Here is a 19329-nt window from a genome sequence, read left to right on the forward strand (position 1 = left end):
TTCCTTCTCCCTGAGGGCCGTCCAGTGGGAAGGGCCTCCTCCTGTGGTGGCCCAGTGGCTGCAGGAGCTCACTGGGGTGTCGTGCCGCTGCAGCTCAGGGCCTCATCTGGAGGAACTCCTCCCTGCACTTGGAGAGGCAGCGTGCAGGCTTGTCTGGCTGTTCCAACACGGCAGTTCTTCCAACCCGGTGCGCGTAGGTCCGCAGGCACTCGGGGGCATCCTAGCTGCCCACCTGCACACGCCCTTACGTCAGTTCTGTGCAGACGAGCTGAACCTTCCCCTCTTCACACTCCTTCCAGGTCATCTTCCCCAGCCAGGCCGTAGCTGGAGGAGGATTCGGCCACTGTCACACCCCGAAAGCCTAGACCAGCAGGAAGAACCGGTGGGAGTTCTCCAGGAGTCGGTGAGCAGAGAAGCCTGGAGAAGCCCACATGCAGGACCAGGTGCAGGAGGACCAGCGGCTTGAGATCAGGCTGGAGGACACGCAGTGATGTGAGAAGCCCTCAGGGCAGCTGTACTTCCCTCTTGAGGCCACATCCACGTCCACATCAGCGTTGTTGGGACCCCCACGGGCTGGCCGTGTGGGGAAGAGCCAGAGTTGGTAGAGGCTGAGCTGCTGCAGCTTTTCGTGGTTCTGGGTTAGGGTGGCCAACAAGAGCAGCTTCTGCAGTGGATCTGGGGACAGCAGGTGCCAGCAGTGGTCACAGCCTGGGGCTGCCTTCTCCGGAGCAGAGCAGAGGGATCCTTGACTCCCTCATTAGGGAAGGCCCGGCCCCCACACTTGGGAGCCAGGACTGGGGTGCTATCATCCGGCGGCCTCGTTCATGACCAGGACGCAGAGGTGCTGCAGGCTGAACCCCGGGGTCTGGCCCACGTGGTCCGTCAGGCGGCCAGGAGTGGCCATCGCAGTGTCAGCCAGGAGCGGGAGCCATCTGCTGTCTCTGGACGGGGCTCTCCTGCTCCCTGACCAGCGCCTTCTGCCCGGGGACCAGGGAGACACACAGAGGAGTGGGATCTGTGTCCACATCGAACACCTTGCTCACCTGGGACAGCTCCTTGCTGGGTAACACAGCCCAGGCACGGACTGGCACAGCTCGCGGCAGCAGGGTCCGCACCACGGGGTGGCAAAGGCCAGCGTCTTCCCGCTGCCCGGCGGGACACACAGAGCTCCCCAGGTTGGCAGCTGCCTCCTCCCACGTGGCCCCTTTGGCTCTGCTCCCAGGAGAAGGGAAGAGCAGTGTCTGGGTGTCAAAGCAGAATGTGGTGCTGGTGCCCGCAGCTGCCGGTGGAGCTCAGGGTGCAGCTCAGGGTGGAGCCCAGGGGTGTCCGCGCCAGGCACTGGGTCTCCATTCTTTCTGACATGGCTGGCTCGGCCTGCCAAGGAGGCAGGAAAGGCGGGGCCTCTGCACCCTGCTCTGCTGAGGACCCCCAAGCAGCAGAGCATGAAATGGGGGCCCACAGGCCTCATCTAGGGCATCCTCCTAGGTGTCCACCCCGCTCTCCCTGGGCCTCCTCACTGCTCTGGGCGCCCGAGTCCTCCGTCCACTTTTGGGTGCAGCGCCTGCAGGCTCCCCAGCTTCCTGCCCCTCTTGCCGCTGCTGTTGTAGCTCCCGCCTCGGGCCTGCAGCCACTCCACCAGCGGGGCCCCGCCTTCCGTGGCCTCAGCTCTGCCTTGCAGCCTGGGCTTGTAGGTGAGGGGCCATCTTAGGTTTTAATATACTCAAGTGAATGAGTCTTTTCCTCTATGGTGTGTGTGTGTGCGCGCGCGCACATGTGTTTGTCTTGTATGTATGGGGTAGACTGTGTGGGATTAAATCCCAACCTATCACCTGCTGTTCAATTTAGTTAAGTGACCCACTCTGGACCTCCGTTCACTCATGTGTAAAATGTAGATAAAGTTCGTGCTCATTAGGTATTTGTAAAGACTATGTGATTCAACATGTAAAGTGCTCAAAACAGTGCCTGGCACACAGTTGGTGATTAATAAGTGTTAGCAACCAACATTATTGTTTAAGAAAACTTTCTTATCCCACATTATCAAGACAGTGTCTTCTGTCTTCAAATCTCAGGTTTGGCTTTGCAAATGCAGTCTCCAGTAACTCTTCCTTTTCTTTCTGGTTCCCTTCCTTTCCTGAACAAATTATTTTTAAGGCCATCAAGTGAGCTAGAACAGGGTAGATGTCTGTGTAAGGCTGAGTGGAGAGCCTCAGGGACCCGGGGTGGGGTTTGAGAGACTAGGAGGGGTGAGGATGGATCCGTGTGAGAAGGTGGTTGGTGTGGAGTCAGAGCCAGTCGGGGTGCAGAGGGATCCGTGTGGGAAGGTGGGTGGTGTGGAGTCAGAGCCAGTCGGGGTGCAGAGGGATCCGTGTGGGAAGGTGGGTGGTGTGGAGTCAGAGCCCAGTCAGGGTGCAGAGGGATCCGTGTGGGAAGGTGGTTGGTGTGGAGTCAGAGCCCAGTCGGGGTGCAGAGGGATCCATGTGGGGAGGTGGTTGGTGTGGAGTCAGAGCCCAGTCGGGGTGCAGAGGGATCCGTGTGGGAAGGTGGGTGGTGTGGAGTCAGAGCCCAGTCGGGGTGCAGAGGGATCCGTGTGGGAAGGTGGTTGGTGTGGAGTCAGAGCCCAGTCGGGGTGCAGAGGGATCTGTGTGGGAAGGTGGTTGGTGTGGAGTCAGAGCCCAGTCGGGGTGAAGAGGGATCAGTGTGGGAAGGTGGTTGGTGTGAGTCAGAGCCCAGTCGGGGTGCAGAGGGATCCGTGTGGGAAGGTGGTTGGTGTGGAGTCAGAGCCCAGTCGGGGTGCAGAGGGATCCGTGTGGGAAGGTGGTTGGTGTGGAGTCAGAGCCCAGTCGGGGTGCAGAGGGATCCGTGTGGGAAGGTGGTTGGTGTGGAGTCAGAGCCCAGTCGGGGTGCAGAGGGATCCGTGTGGGAAGGTGGTTGGTGTGGAGTCAGAGCCAGTCGGGGTGCAGAGGGATCTGTGTGGGAAGGTGGTTGGTGTGGAGTCAGAGCCCAGTCGGGGTGCAGAGGGATCCGTGTGGGAAGGTGGTTGGTGTGGAGTCAGAGCCCAGTCGGGGTGCAGAGGGATCCGTGTGGGGACAAGCATGGCGGCAGCGGTGGGAGATGAGTTCCACCCAGGGAGATGGATCCAGTCAGTGAATCTGTATCTAAATATATTACAGATAGTGAGAGCCAGCAGGTCAGAGAAGAGAGGTAAAAATACAGAATGGGAGAAAATAAAAGTGAATCCTGTGTTATTGGGTTACAATTGGAAGTATCAGTGTGAAGTCATGGTTGTCAGTACAAACATTGATATACATGGAGAGAAATAAATATAGGTAATTGGCTCTCTGTCTAGCCATCCCTACATCCATCCATCCATCTCTGCACATATACATACGTACCTAAGCTCTCGGTGTCCATTGAGAGAGTCTAGACGTTGGCTTGTCAGTCACATATTCCCCAGAGGACCCAGCGCTCCTTGGGAAATGGCTGGTTTCAGCTGGGAAACGACAGGCGAACCAGAAACGTTCTGTTGTGCCAGAGGACAAGGAAGTGCTCAAAGAATGATGTGAAGGGTGGTAAAAGAACACAGAAGCCAGCTTGGTGGACTTCTAGTGGCTATCAGAGGCCAATTTAATAGTAAAATAAATAATAAAAAATTAAATCTATTGCATGAAAAAGGAAACCATGAATCCATGCAGATGTAAATACACAAGTGCTTATATGACGTGTTTGAAGAGACCATCTCCACAAAACACTTATTAATTGCACAGGGAAAGAGAGTAGTAACGTTTCTAGTGGGGAAGTCCGACAGACATCTCTATGACCAGTGATCAAAGTTGACATTATTAGCAACGGGTCAAATGAAAGTTCTGAGCCGCCAGTGGTGCAGAACCAGCTGCCTCACGGCGCACCCCTTTTCCTCCCTCTCCCAGTTCTCCAAGGGTCCTCACGCACCCCTGTAGACATGAGCACGCATGATCAGGCCACTTTTGATGGAGGCCCAAGGAGGCCCAAGGAGGAGGCCCACATAGGCCCCCCACACAGGCTTTAGGCAGTTTGGGTGGGGAATTCCAGGCTCCGGTTCTGGTGGGCATTTCTCTATGGTCATGGGAGCGAAGGACGTGGAGGAGGACCAGCCTGGGGCCTGCAGGGAAGGCTGGATGGACAGCCGAGTAAATGCATCTTCCTGAGACTCGGTTTCCATTTCTGTTAAAACAATGCAAAACAAATCACAGGGACCTAGTGTTTCAAAATGGAGCTATTTTTCCAGCTCTCCACGCCTGTGCTGTGAGAACCTGGGACTTGCAAGCACCTCACCTCCCGAACAGGACAGCACCTCAAACGCAACGCGGTAGCCATTCCCCTTGGCCGCCCCAGGACTATTGGCCGCTCCTGTCCTAAAACTGGTGTGCAGCTTCCTGTGTAAATATGCATAATCTTGTTATAGAATTTTAGAAAAAAACAAAATGTATCATCCTAAAAAAAGCCAAATTTACTGTTGATACTAAGTCCTATGGGTCAGCTGTGTTACTCCCATACACGAATCAAGAAATTAAATACACCATAAAATATTCAGAAACATTTAACACCAGAAGCTTTCAAATCTAACTGTATTTAGTAGCCCTTCAAAAAGGTACAACTTACATTTCTGAAAAAGGATGTTCTCTACCAAGAATCTTAGCTACACAAAAATGTGTACGATTTGTATCCTGAAGCTAGCACTGAGCTGCACTTGCATTCACGCTCTTAGCAAAGCAGCGGGGTGAGAAAACATCTAATACTCAAGACACATCATCACAGGGTAGCCCTTTATTCTTCCTCTGTACCCCGCCCTGGTGTGTTCTGTGAGCCCGCCAGGGCCCTCCTTCCCACTTCACTGTTGCCCTCGGCCCGGTGGGCAGGAATATCCTCGTCACGTGTCTCCTTTAGCTTAGCTGCTTTTGTCCACATGGTTGCTTACTTGGCTGACTGGTCAGACCACATTTCACCCACATTTTTGCAGTTCGTCCATCAGATAAATCAAGGTGTCCACCTTTGATTTTGAGTGACATTAGAGGAAAACAGGAAGAAGACAGATGGAGGCCATTTAGAAGCGTTGGGATCTTTTTTCTTATCATCTTTGGGAAAAATATATTTTGCATCTCCCTGTCACAGCCAGCTGTGTCACTCTGTGCCCTGTCTTTGAACTTTACTTTTCTTTTGCAGACACGGTGTTCCATCTCTTTGAACTTTTCTTGGAGATTTCGGCAAAATTGCTGAAAGGGTCTGAGTTGGGTGTCATTTCTTCGAGTGCTCTTCCCAGCAGGTTTGTATGACCCAGGTACATCCCATTGACCATGACTTTTCTTTATTTTTTCTTCTTTTTTCAGCACGTGGGCAAAAGTATTTATTTCCCAGAGGGTGCCTAAAGAGCTCTCCTTTTATTCTGTTACAGCATTATTGAAGTATAATTGATATACAAATGTACACATACTGAATGGGTATAATTGGATGAGTTTGGACATATACATACAGAAATGATACCATCACCACAGTCAAAGTTAAAAACACAGCCATTGCTTCCAGAAGTTTCCTTGTGTCCCTTTGCCTTCTTTTTGGAAGAACACTTAGCCTGAGATCTACCCTCTTAACAAATGTTTCTGTGCACACCATCTTACTGTTTTCTGTAGGCATATGTTGTACAGGAGAGCTCTAAAACTTACCCATCTTGTAGAACTGGAACTTCATACCCATTGAATAACAACTGCCCATATTTTCCTCCTCCCAGGCACTGGCGACCACTATTTTATGTCCTGCTTCCCTAAGTGTGACTAGTTTAGACACCTGATATGAATAGAATCATTGCAGTCTTTATCATTCTGTGACTGATTTCGCTCAGCGTGCCTTCCAAGTTCCTCCAGGACATTGCAAATGGTAGGCTTTCCTTCCTTTTCAGGCAGAATAGCATTCCCTTGTATTTATAAGCAACTTTTTATTTATCCATTCACCTCTGGATGAACAACTGGAGTGTTTCCATATCTTTGCTATTGTGAATAATGCTGCAATCCATATGGTGTACAGATATGTTTTGAGATCCTGATTATGATTCTTTTGGATAAAATAGCCAGGCTTGGGATTGCTGGATCATATGGTGAATTCTTTTTAAAAATTTTAGGAACCCTCATACTGTTTTTCATAGAGGCTGCCTCATTTTACATTTCCACAAGCGTGAACAAGGGTTCCAGTTTCTCCTCATCCTGGCCAACACTCATTGTTATTATTGTTTGATAGTTACCATCCTAATGGGTATGAAGTGATACCTCATAATGGTTTGATGTGTGTTTATCAATGGTGAAAAGTAAAAAGCTATTTGTGTAATTTTCACTCAGCCATTTCTGGTTTTGTTTTTTTTTAATCCTCACCTGAGGACATTTCTCCATCTATCTTCAGATAGAGTGGTAGGGATGGGGAGAGAGAAAGAGAGAGGGGGAAAGAGAGAGAGAGAGAAACATCAACGTGAGAGAGACACCTGGACAGGCTGCCTCCCAAATTACCCCAACAAGAGCCAGGGACAAATTGCAACCATGGCACGTGCCCTAAACCAGAATCGAACCCACAACTCATTGGTCAGTGGACCAATGCTCTAACAGCTGAGTCAAACTGGCCAAGGTTTGCCTCTTCTATTCAACATATTACTGGAGGTCCTTGCCAGAGCAATTAGCAAAGAAAAAGAAATGAGATATTTAAATTAGAAAGAAAGAAATAAAATTATCTGTTTGCAGATGACATGATGACTTTGTAGAAAGCCCTAAGACCTTGACAGAAAAACCCCTTAGAACAAAGAAACAAATCCAGTAAAGTTGCAATATATAAAATCAACATGCAAAAATCAGTTATATTTTTATATGCTAACAATGAGCTGCCTGAAAAGGCAGTCAACAAAGCAAGCGCCTCACAATAGTCCTGTGGCACTGTGGCGGGCTGAGCTGGGCTCGCAGAGGTTTGCCTGGGATTCTGGCAGAGGCAGCAGAGGGCTCCTGTGCGCTGGGCTCTTCCGGCCACTGTCCGGGGCTCTTGCAGCTTCTCCCGGGCGGTGCACTGAGCGCCCGGAAGTGTTGTGGGGCTCTGGCAGGCGGTGTGCTCAGTGTCAAAAAGAGGTGCCCGGGCCTGCTCTGGACTCTCCTAGATGTTGTGCGGAGCTCTCTCAGACACTGTACTGGGGTCCCCAGGGTGTTTGCTGGGCTCCCCAGGAGCTGCTCACTTTCCAGTTGCAGAAGAAAAAAGTTGATGGAAAATAAAAATAATATTCATCAAATGAGAAATATAGTGTAGCCCTAAGATAGAATTATTTATAGTAATACACATTATGTGTTTGTTTTTTAAAAAACAATGTTCATACTATGTGGAGGAGAAAAAAAGAGTTCTAAACAGTTGTGCATTATGATTACCATTTTGTAAATTAAAACATGATTTGTTAATATAAATTAAAACAAAATTAAACAGACAAAAAACTATTGGAAAGGAAGACTTGAAAGAGACAAAATGTCAGCAGTGGCTGCTGCCGAATGTCCAGTGGAAAAGTTGCAGCATCCACGTTGTCTACTCCGCTGACGCATCACTTCGGCCAGTTGAACAACAGAAAGAGGTTTGCAAGTGTGATGTGACCATCCTGGTTTCAGTTAGGTTTTCTCTTCTTGCCAGAACAGGGACATGGAGTGGTGCTCGGGCTCCCCCAGGTGCTGTATTGGGTTCCCCCAGGCGCCTCACCACATCTGCCGGCAGACCTGGCCCGGTGTCCACGGGGTGGGTGTGGGGTCAGGAAAGGGACTTTCCCCTTGAAGAGGAAAGGCAATGAGCTGACCAGTAGTGATGTTGTGATCAAATAACCTGAGCTCCTCAGTCAGTGAATGAAAACATCAATTCAAGATGACTGGGAAATCAAAGTATCAAGAAAGAAACTAAAATTCATAAAACTAGCTACGAACGTGGAGGATATTTGTATAACCTTGCAGTAAGGAAGAGTTTTAACGCAAGACAGTTTAAGAAGAGAAATCGCTAATTTCCAGAGAAAAGGACTTTAGTAAGCTTACACCTCACCTGTGTGCCGATGAACCCCGTGGTCTGTTTACTGTGAAGATGAATGAAGACACATAAAATAAAATTTGTTGACACAGAGCTTATTTATCTTACACTAAATTGAAGTTACTTTTTAGTCAGTTTTGAGTACTGATATCTCAGAGTCTCCGGGGTCCAAGGTAAGGACAGACCGTGGGGACAGCATGTGGCCTCCCAACTCTGGTGACATGTGGGCCTGTGTTTTTCAACTTCTGTTTTGTAAAACACCGGAAATGGGATTGTTGGTTCATATAATACATATACATTTATGTTTATATTATTTTTTAATTATAAATCCTCACCCTGGGATATTTTTTTCTATTTATCTTCAGAAAGAGTGGGAGTGGGCAGAGAGAGAGAGAGAGAGAGACAACGCTGAGAGAGGCACATTGACTGGTTGCCTCCTGCACAACCCCACCGGGGCCAGAGACCAAACCACAGCCAACATACCTGCCCTTGACCTCAACTGAACCGGCAACTCATTGGACTGAGGACCTATGCTCCAACCATTGAGCCAAAATGGCCATGGCTAAACCATTTTTTTTTTTAATTCTCACCTGAGGATAAGTTTTTATTAATGTGAGAGAAAGAGAGAAAACATTGATGTGAGAAACATCAATAGGGGACTTCCTGTATGGGCTCCTACCAGAAATCAAACCCAGAACCTAGTTATTTGCCACGACTCAGAATCAAACCCATGACTTTTGGTGCACACGGGACAACATGCCAACCAAGGGAGACCCCAGCCAGGGCCAGGTCGACCATCTTCACATGTGTGTATCTGTCAGACACGGGTGCACCTTGGCCAGCCATTTGTTCAAATCTCCTGCCCATTTTAAAACTCGGTCATTTTTCTCATAATTGAGTTTTGAAATTTCTTTATGTATTCTGGATGCAAGGATATGATCTTTCAATATTTTATTTGTATCTGTGGCTTCTATTTTTTTCATTTACTTGCTGGTGATTTTTAAAAAATATATATTATTTAAATTTTTTAGAGAGAGCTGCATGTATAGCGGTGAGAGAGAGATACTGATGGGCTGCCTCCTGAACACCCCCTAACGGGGAAAGGAGCCCACAAGCCTGGCCTGTGCTCGGACCGGCCCTCAGCCGGGACCTGTCAGTCCATGGGATGACACTAACCTACTAGCCACCCTGGCTGGGCATCTCACTGGTGACTTTTGAGGGGCAAGAATTTGAACCATGTCATGAACAGCAGCTCTAGAAATGGACCCAGTGGAGTCAGCCCTGCTGCATGATCCCTAGCAGAGGGACCATGGAAATGATGGGACACACATGCACACCACACACGCTCACACACGGGCACCGCATCACACACACGCCTGTGCTCACACCCAGGACCACGCCCGCACAGCAGCACCACACTGACTGCGAGGTGCTGGCACCAGGGACCTCGGGCCTCCTCTCTGCCGACTCAGCAGGATCGATGAAGCCCAGGGACGCCCGTACCTCTGATGATATTTGTATTCAGAAGCACCCCGTTTTCTTCCTGGATGTGATGCCAGAGCTCTGTTGTTTGCGGTCTCGTGTCAGATAATCATAGGTACTCATCCTCTTCGACACTGAACAGGAGAAAGGGGGAAAGGGCCGTTAGGAACCCTCCACGGGACACTCTGCCCAGCTGCCCAGGTCCCCACCCCGGGCCATCAGGGGCAGGCTCCGCATCCCCCACGTTGGGGAGCTGCTGATGGCGGCCACTTCAGAGCCCACCTGGCCTGGGGCAGCAGCCAGCATCTCTGCACACTCACCTGAGGCCTGCGGTCCCCCTCCCTGCAGGGGCCCCCTGCCCGCCTCCCAGCCCTCAAGGAAATAGGACCTGGGACGAGTGCTGTGCCCAGTGCGCTTTGGATGAGGCTGAGGCGCTGGCTCTAGTGTGACAGGACCAGACACCCGGGGCTGCGGGCCCAGGTCAGGGCAGCCCCATGGAGCACAACCTCCTCCCCTCCCCGCGCAGTCTCCACGGTGCGTCTGCTTCTGTCGCTGGGACCTGGCTCTCTCCTGACTAACTGCACCTGGCTCTGCTGCCTCCTCCCCGTCCCTCCGTCCGGGCCCAGCTGGAGGCTATGAACTTGCACTTGAGCGTATTCTAGTGGAATAGTCATTCTCTTGCGTGGGTTTGCACAAATACCTCAATGTCCGCTTGTAGCACGCCCTCCGTGTCTCCCAGAGCTCACACTTATTCGGAGTAAATTTTATGCAAAGCATTCGACTCAGACATGACAATAAAGTAGGGGAGACAGAGCACAGAATGATAAACCTCACAGGTGCGGAACCTCGAGGCCAGAGTGGGAAGCGTGTGGGTTAAAAGGACCTGCGCCGGCTGCCCCTCAGCGTTGGCTCGGGGCAGTTTATAGACCCTGCTCCTCCTCAACACCTTGCAGGACGCACTGCTGCCACTGCGTGACCGCGGCCCTGTCCACACGTGTCCGTCTTCCCAGGCGATCTCGCCCCAGCAACGGTCTCGCTGGACTTGTGTCCTAAGGACTGACCAGGACGTGCCCGTCCCAAACTTCCAAATGGAGCCTCAGCCCGGCCGGTGTGGCTCAGGGGATGGAGCGTCGTCCCCTGGACTGAGGGGTCCCGGTCAGATCCCGGTCAGAGCACATGCCAAAGTTGTTGGTTTTTTTTTATCCTCACCCGAGGACATTTTTCCATTTTTTTGTTCAGGTAGAGTGGGAGGGAGAGAGAGGAACAGAGAGGGAGAGAGAAACATCGATGTGAAAGGAACACATCGAGTGGCTGCCACCCGCACAACCAACCAGGGCCGGGGACAAACTGCAACCGAGGTACGCGCCCTTAGCGGAACCGAACCCGGGTCTCTCAGGACCGCAGGCCGACGCTCTAACCGCTGAGCCAAACCGGCCAGGGCACATGCCAAAGTTTTGATCAGGGTCCCCAGAAGGGGGCCTCGAGGAGTCAGCCAATCCATGTATCTCGCTCACATCTATGTTTCTAGCTCCTCTCCCTCTCTCTCTAAAAAAATAAAAATGAAAACATTTAACAATCAAGCAAAATAAAGGAAAGGGAGCATCCAGCGGCCACCAGCTTCCCAGGTGTCTTGTGCAGTGCCCTCCGCAGGGCGTCGGTGCTCTGTGCTCTCCATGCTCCGGAGAGCGGCTGGCCCGAAGGACGAGCAGAAAGCTGATGGAGCCACCTGCACGCCTGGGTTAGAGGCTGGCCCCCACCGGCTTTGCCTTCTCTCACCCTGTCATTTGCTCAGCTGCTGTGGTACGAGATGCTCCGACATGTTGGAATGTGCAGGTGACAAGGAATGGACCATAGCCCGGGGGGACTGACCCTGCCCACACCCAGGTGATGAACCCAGAGTGGTGGGCGGGTCCTCCTGGTCAGATGAGACCACAGGCCCTGCCGGCTCCTTGACGAAGCCTCACGAGAGATCCAGGGCCCGAGGACCCAGCTAAGCCCTGCCGGACTCCGGGCCCACCCACACTGTGCGGTCATAAACGTGTGTGGTGTGAGGTGGCTCCGTGTCAGGGAATTTCACTGTAACTGATGTGCGCACTTCCTCCTGCACGTCTCCTCTTTGCCGTCCCAATGCCCGAGAGTAGCCACGTGCAGTCTGAACGCAGTGTGCGTCTCCCTCTCGGGGTCTCTTCCTGTCGTCCCCTCCCAGTGAGTGTGGCTCCACTGCCCTCTGGGTTGCCTGACTCAGAACCCTGGAGGTCCCTGTCCTGAAATGTCCAGTGGGCCATTATCCTGTGGGTTTGAGTTGTCCAGTGCCACCCTCTCTTGTCCCTGTGACCTCATCACTCTGAACGTCTGTCGCCTGCTCCGAACCTGCTGGCCCTCCACCTCCAGGCTATTGTGCACACTGCTGCTGGGGCGCTGTTTCCAAAATGTGCCCCTGACCTCGTCGTCCCGCTGCTCACCCCTCCACGGGCTCAGAAGATTGGAGAGGAGCCTGGGCCGCACGGGGCTCTGGGCACTGCCTGGGCGCCTCTATGGCTCAGCTGGGCACATCCCCGCACTAGAGGCTGCGGGCAGTGACCATCCTGGCGTCCAAAGAAAGGCTTCACAGGATGGGCAAGCCATGTCCTCCCCAATTCAGGGACTCCATGAAGCCGACCACAGGCCACGTGCCGCCACCTTGTGGACATGAGAAGAACGGCAGCCCTCCTGCAGCCTCTGGCAGGGGACACCCCTCACTGGGGTGCACGTGTTCCTTGTTGGGACTTCTGATCGGTGCTTTGTCAACGCCCTGCTATTGGCACGGCCTCCTGGCCCTGACACGGAGATCCTGCTTATCTCTCCTCCTACGTGGGAATCTCGTTCGTGTTTTCTGCATTTCCTGGATAACAGTTAACCCTGCTGCCTCTCGGGGTGTTGGTTGGTCCTTTGGGCATGGAGCTCATTATGGGTTTGTGGAGAAACCGCATGTCTCAGGTCACATGTGAAGGTTAGGGGACAAAAACTGGCCAACGTGGGGAGGGGCATGGAGTGTGCACTTACATAGATACATGTGGAAAACCAAGAGTTTCCCCACCATCACGAGGCTGCTCATTATTAATATAAGAATGAGCAGCCATATGACCCCCACTACTGTGGTCTTGACCTTCAGATGAAAATACGGCAGAAATAACAGCCAGGTGCTGTCACTGGCCGTGTCTGTGGAGACAAGAAAGACACACAGGCATTCAGCGTCTGAGCACATGGCAGCCCCTCCTCAGGCGAGCAGCACAGCACAGAGCTTGGCAGGGGAGGGAATACCAGCCCGAAGGAGCACCTCCTGCCAGGAGACCACCTTCCAGCCAGGCGAGCTCTTCCCTGAGCCAGATGCCACCTGCCAGCCAGGTGAGCACCTCCCCGCCCAGGGGAGCTCGTCCTGCTGATCACGTGAGCACCTGTCCCCAGCTGAGCCCGTCCTCCTCACTCAGGTGTGTCCCGCCGACCTAAGTGCCCTGGGAGCCCCCCACCCCGGTCTGCAGTGGGTGTTATGATTCTTCCTTACGGATCTGGAAGGTCAGGCTGGGAGGGGGAACTGTCTAGGTCACAGACATGACCCCTCTCCTGACCGGCACCCTCCCCGTCCTGCAGGCTGCAGCCCCCTGAGGCCCCGTCCCCTCTGCAGCAGCCACTCCCCAGCAGCACGGGAGCGACAGCCACCACGTGCACTTTCCCAGGTGGTTCCCTGAGAGGCTCTCAGCCGCAGTGCTTCCAAAACCTAAGTGGGAGGAAGGTCTGGGAGGCGTGTGTGGGAGGAGCAGTGAAGACCGACTGCAGCTGAAGCCGCCCGAGGGGGAGACTAAGACACAGGGTGACCCCAAGGGGAAGGACGGAGAAACAAGCCGCACATACTTTCGTAGTGGGGGTCCATGCGGAGAATGGTGGGGTTCATCTGGTACTGGATGAGTACGTACAACTGGATGGCCCCCATCACCACAAACCAGGCTGCGGCAGAGCACATGGTGGCGAAGAACCACCTGTGGGAAAAGGAGACACGGCCCAGACTGACCACAGCTCCCTGAGAGCACAGACCTCAGCCCCATTCTGTCCCCATGGTGTGGGGGCTCAGGCAGCACAGGTGGCCCCGGACAAGAGCCTCAGTGACCCCGTGGCATGAGGAACCATGACCTCGTATTCTGCCTGACGGGGCCCAGCCCCTTTATCTCCTGAGCATTTTTTCTGGTGCTCTAGGTGACGTCACTGGTTGGTAACCACCATTGATCACACTACAGTTTTATGTTGCTCCACAATGACCTCCTTTAATTCCCAGCTGTTGCTGTGAGGATAGGAAACAGCCCGAGCTCACAGGGGTGAACTGACTCTCAGAGACGGGGTGTTACCTGCCCCGCCGCCTGGGCCTCCTAGAAATTCAGTGCAGGTTCCTTGGTGCCTGCAGCCTCAGCCCATGGGCAGCCTGTTCCCTGCCCCCACGTCTTCAGGCCCGGCTCCCTCCAGCCAGGACTCCTGCCCACATCTGAGCTCAGGGCCTCCCAGCCCTGCTGGGCAGGACGCGAAGGGACCCAGGCCAGCAGGTCAAGGACTCGTCAGCCCAGCCATGTCCTGTGGACAGGGGCTGCTGCCCTGCAGTCCTACTACGGTCTCCAGAGATACACTTGGTGAGGACAACCTCACGTGGCCTGTCCTGGGTGCGCACCCACCAAGCCTGTTTCAGCCCCAGACAAGGAGACTGGAGGGACTTGGTTCTGTGCCGAACATAGAGACACACACCCACTCTCCTGCCCAGGCCACCACGTCTCTAACCCACTAGGCCCACAGACTCCACGTCAAGGTCCCTGTTTCCCCTCCACCCCCCTCGCACCCCGCTCACCAGTAATTCCTGCTGCCTATGCAGGTGTTCAGCCATCGGCAGTGGTGGTCAAAGCCTGCGATGCACTTGTTGCAGGCCCGGCAGTGTTTGGCGCTTCTACTCCTGAAGGAAAAATGAGTGAGAAGCGGCCTTCCAGCCACCTGAGTAGGTGAAGAACGGGGTCCGAGCCCCTCGGCCAATAGGGGAGAAAGAGGCAGCAGCCCGAGTCAGAGAGGACGTGAGCCCGTGAGGTGGGTGCCGTCCCTCAGCCACCCTGCCAGGGTGCAGGGTTGAGGCCTGGAGGTGAGGCTGGGACCCCCCTGAGCCCGTCCCTCCCTACAGGCCGCCCATTCCTGCCCGGCACTCACACAGTGACCCCGCACAGTGCGCAGTACAGGTCGACGATCACCCGCTCTTGCTGCGACCGGTCGAACGTGGGCCGTTCTTCTTTGTATATATGTTGCTGCCTCACGCTCTCCTCTGCTGGGTCCACTGTGGTGGTGATCAGGTGGCACACCGCATGGAGTCCCAAGACGCCAGCAGTCACCTGTGGGGAGTGTTAAGGAGTAACTCAGCCCCGGGCCTGGTTAGCTCCGCACATGGTGTCCAGACTCTGCTGCCTGGCCGGGAGCTGTGGCCCAGCGAGTGGCAGGCACTGGAGACGGTCTCTCTTGCCCCTCATTGCTCCGCCCAGGAAGGACAAAGCAGAGCCTGCTGGACGGAGGCTTCCAAATGGGCGCCATGGGCCACACAGGGCGAACAGTTGTTCCTACGGGTGTGGCTCCCCTCACCGTGAGCAAGGGAACAGCCTTGGCACAGGGGGCACCAAGCTGCACTCTGAAGGCTTGGGCAGGGGTAGCCAGCAGGGTGGGGAGTGGACAGCAGGGTGTCACGTGGCTGGACGGGCCTCCCCTCGGGCAGCAGGGAGGCTGCAGAGCAGCTGTGCGGCTTCAGGCTTGGCTCCCACTTCCCGACTCGGCTCGCACAGCAGAGCTCTGCGGGGAGTGCGGGACAGCATCCCCGCTCCCGGACCTCAGCCTAAAGTGCTTGTGCCACGGGCTTCTTGGTCCTGCCTGGGCAGCTTGCAGACCCACCTGTGACCAATTTCTGTTCCAAACCTGCAGGGCTAAGGACAGGCCACCTCCTGCCACTTGTCCCTCGGGACAAAGAAGTGAGGCTTCCAGGGGAAAGGGACCTTAATTTGTAGGGTGTCCCCACGCGATGCAGCGGGCAAAGTTGTCCACAGCGCCCTCGGCCATGAAGCTGTCCAGAGCAAGATCTAAGACAAGTACCCCTTGCACTTATGTTTGGAAGGAAATCCACCCTCTCATCTCTCCAAAATGCCTCGGCCCAGAATCCGCACCCAACGTGGTGCGAGTCGGCCCCTCAGCTCAGCTCACCCGCAGGAATGGTTGCTGTGGGGATGTTGGTCACATGTTCCCCAGGTGACCTGGCTGTTCAAACTCAGCGACAGGCCCTGAGGGTGGGCAGAGCCCCTGGAATGGAGCCCACAAGGGCTCTGAGCTCCCAGCAATGGGCAGTGGCCTCGGCAGGTGTGGGCAGGGGTGCAGGGGAGCCCAAACTCCTTGCTGCACCATAGAGCAGACATGAGGTCAGCATGACCGCTGGACAAAGACACTGAGCCACACAGCTCAGTTCTGAGTCCCAGAGAATGAGCACTGCCCTCTATTCCAGCACATGGGCCACCCCACAGTTAGGGGCTCAACTGTGACCCCAGGTATGCTCCGTCCTAACCCTCAGGACCTGCCTGGTGACCGTGTTTGGAGACGGTCTGTGTGGTGACCAGTGAGGAGGGCCGTACGCCTGGCGTCCCTGGAGAAGAGAGGAGAACGGAAGAACGAGCGTGCGGACACAGGGGGCGCCGTCTCAAGCCGGAGACACCTGACGCCCGGAGCTAGAGAGAGGCAGGAGCAGGTCCTACCTGGAGCCTTCAGAAGGACCCCCGCCTGCCCACACCTCGCCTCAGCCTCAGGCCCGAGAGTCAGTGGTTCTGTGGACCCCACCCCGTGGGTGCTGCTTGCTAGAGCAGCCCCCAGAGCCCCTCGCAGAGGGTGCACTGTGCTGCTCAGCAGCTGGGACAGAAGGGGGACAAGGGACACAGAACCTCAAGCCTCCCTGAGACACACGACGGAGGTTCAAAAGTACAGAGATGTCGTCTTGAATGTGACCAAGAGCAAGCCAGTCCGGGAGGATCTCAGACGTGAAGCCCATCAGCGAGCCGTGGCGGCCGACCTGGAGGGCTCTGTCGTGGGGACGGGTCCACAGCGAGCCCGACAGAGGCCAGCGGCCAGCACACTGGAGCTGTGCGTTGTCAAGTCTTTCGCCTGTTTAAATCCGTATTAAATCCACGCTTCCTCCCTGGAAGCACAGAGCAGCCTCGGGCATGGCTGTGGCAGCTGCGGTGTCCAGGGCCCCGGCCTCCTGTCTGAGCCTCTCTGCCCGCACCTGGGCCCCTGGCGGCCCCTTGAAGCCAGGTGCACTCTCGGCACCACCCCAGGCGAGGGGCCGACGCGTCTGTGTGAGCACCTGCCCTGTGGCCAGGACGCCACACAGTGCGGCTCCCCGAGAACGGAGCAGAGAGCGTGGGTGGGGGGTGGTCAGGAGTGTGAGTGGCAGGGCCTGGGGAGAGGACTTGGGATCAGGAGGTGACCCTCGTACTAGTGAGGACAGAGCATCCGGCAGCTGTCTGGGGCCCCCTCTGCTGGAGGAGGCCTCACGACGCACCCCCTCCCCCGACTCTAGACCACAGGCAGTGCTGCCCCAGGAAAAGGATACTCCGTAGGCGACGGACCTCCACACACTAGGCAGCATGGGAATAAAAATGCCAAACATGCCGAAGGCCAAGGTCAGCACCGTGGCCCAGGCTACAGCCTGGTATTTGTTCAGGGGCTTCGACCAGCCGTTCACTCTGGCCAGGCGAGAGGGCAGTGTGTGCTTTGAGCTGCTGGAGGCAGGTTCTGGGAGGACCTGTCTCTGGCTCCTGCCACAGCAATCTGTCTGCAAGACAAAATAGGAGAACGTGGCACGGCATGAGCCTCCTTCCCACAGCCTGGCGTGCCAGGGGGACTCCAGGGTGGGAACCCACCGCCCAGCGTCTCCTGGGACCACTGTTGGTACAGAGGTGGCCGGGCTGCAGCGGCCGCAGGCAGAGGACATCGGCGGGGACTCAAAGGCACCCCTGCAGAGGGCACCCAGGCCCAGCCGCCTGCAGCTGTGGAAAGCAGCTCCTAGCGGGCACGTGGCAAAGGGCTGAGGCACCGCACGGGCGCCCACCCGCCAGGACGCCAGGTGCGGGCAGCTGCCAGACCCTCCGGCAGGCACAGCCTACAGCGATGCAGCAGATAGGGAAGGCCAAGGTCAGGGGCATGGCCAAGGGCATCCCATGGAGGGAGTGGTTTTGGACACAGCCCAGGGCTGGTTCATGGATGTGCACAGACTCATGAGAGGCCCCTCGCTGTGAGGGGAACCCCGGGGCAGCACGAGCCCCCCCAGCCCCCCCCCCCCGCAGTGAAGGGATGCAGAGCAGCAGGCCTGCTGTGTGATGAGGGGACGCTCTGCTCCCCAGAACCCTCCCTCACAGGGCTCCGTGCACGTTCCCCTGCACACAGACCCGGAGGCCCGGTTCCAGAGACGGCTCTGGTCCTCCCTGTGCCGGGACAGGGACGCCTGTGACTCCCCGGCATCCTGGTGTTCCCAGTAGAGCAGCTGGGAGGGAAGTGTGGCCCCTTCTGGGCAGTGAGGTGGGCAGGAGCCGCCCGGAAAGGGAAGGACAGGGGGTCAGTGACACCGAGGGTGTGGGAGGGGTGGTACTTCACAGCTGCTACCAGGGGACTGTCGAGAACTTTGCCACATGATGCCCTGTGCAGTGCTCTTCCTTGTCCCTTTAGAATAAAAGGCACAGAGAATATTGTTGAAATGGGAACATGTTCTAAGACTCTAGGTAGTTGTGAACGCGCTTGGGAATTTTCCTAAGAGCTCACTGAGCTGCTGTCTACCGCTTTTGCTCCTTCACTCCAGTCCTCTGCGTGTGACAGCAGGTGAACGTGGGGCCACAGCGCCCTGAACGTGCTTGGGCTACATGACAATCTCAGGGAGACCTGAGCTCCTATCACTGATAAAGAGGACCATGGTATCGGGGTGGGGGAGAACACCAAAGGTAACATGAGTATAGCAACGTGATTCCCCCATAAAAGCGTCATGCTGATAGAGTTGCCAACTAAGAGAAGAAAACCAGTCCTGTATCCTGGATGTGGAGTGGAAGAATGATTGCAGAGTTTGGAAGGAACAAGGCAAGAAGTGATCGTTAGGAGAGCAAATGGAAGTGACAAGGAGAACGGAAGCTGGTGACACAACAGTCTCTGTTGGGGTTTCCAGAGGAGGGGTGGAGAGGACAGAAAAGAAGAAACGGTGGAAAACTGTGGAGACAGTTCGTCTCGACTTCAAAGAGCTTTCAGACTTGAGACCAACGTGTGCCCCAAGAGCCACCCAGGAACAGTGAGAGAGACAGCGGACTCCCTACAATAGTGGATACCTGCAAGGTGTCACTGGCTTCAGACTTTGTAGAATTTAGAACACCACCACCACAAGTTCCGAGAGTCTTTGGACCTAAAGTAGATTCAGCTAAACTATCAAAAAGTCTGTGAGTAAAGTGAAGATCTTAAACTGTGAGAGAGTCAAAGTGCATGGAAAAGGTTCCCGCCCTCAGTGCTGAGCAAATGAGTCTACCATCAGGTCTGCATTCACATCTACAAGGACGGCAAGTTGAAACCACGCCTGACGACAGGCCCGGGCCTCCGTGTGACTGTAGCAGGCACTCCTGGTCAGAAGGCAGAGCGCCAGCAAGGTGACCTATGCCCAAACCACGCGAGCCAGGCAAACACTTACCCCTGGATTCTTAGGACACATCGCTGTTGCCAGTGACTGAAGAC

General features: G+C 54.9%; 1 pseudogene; it reads right to left on the reverse strand.

Annotated features, from left to right (window-relative positions):
• Nucleotides 1-244: 244 nt before the first annotated feature.
• Nucleotides 245-17768, reverse strand: LOC118626228 (annotated as a pseudogene).
• Between the last annotated feature and the right edge of the window lie 1561 nt (nucleotides 17769-19329).

The sequence above is a fragment of the Molossus molossus genome, unplaced genomic scaffold (genome assembly GCF_014108415.1).
Source record: "Molossus molossus isolate mMolMol1 unplaced genomic scaffold, mMolMol1.p scaffold_m16_p_12, whole genome shotgun sequence".
NCBI lineage: Eukaryota > Metazoa > Chordata > Mammalia > Chiroptera > Molossidae > Molossus > Molossus molossus.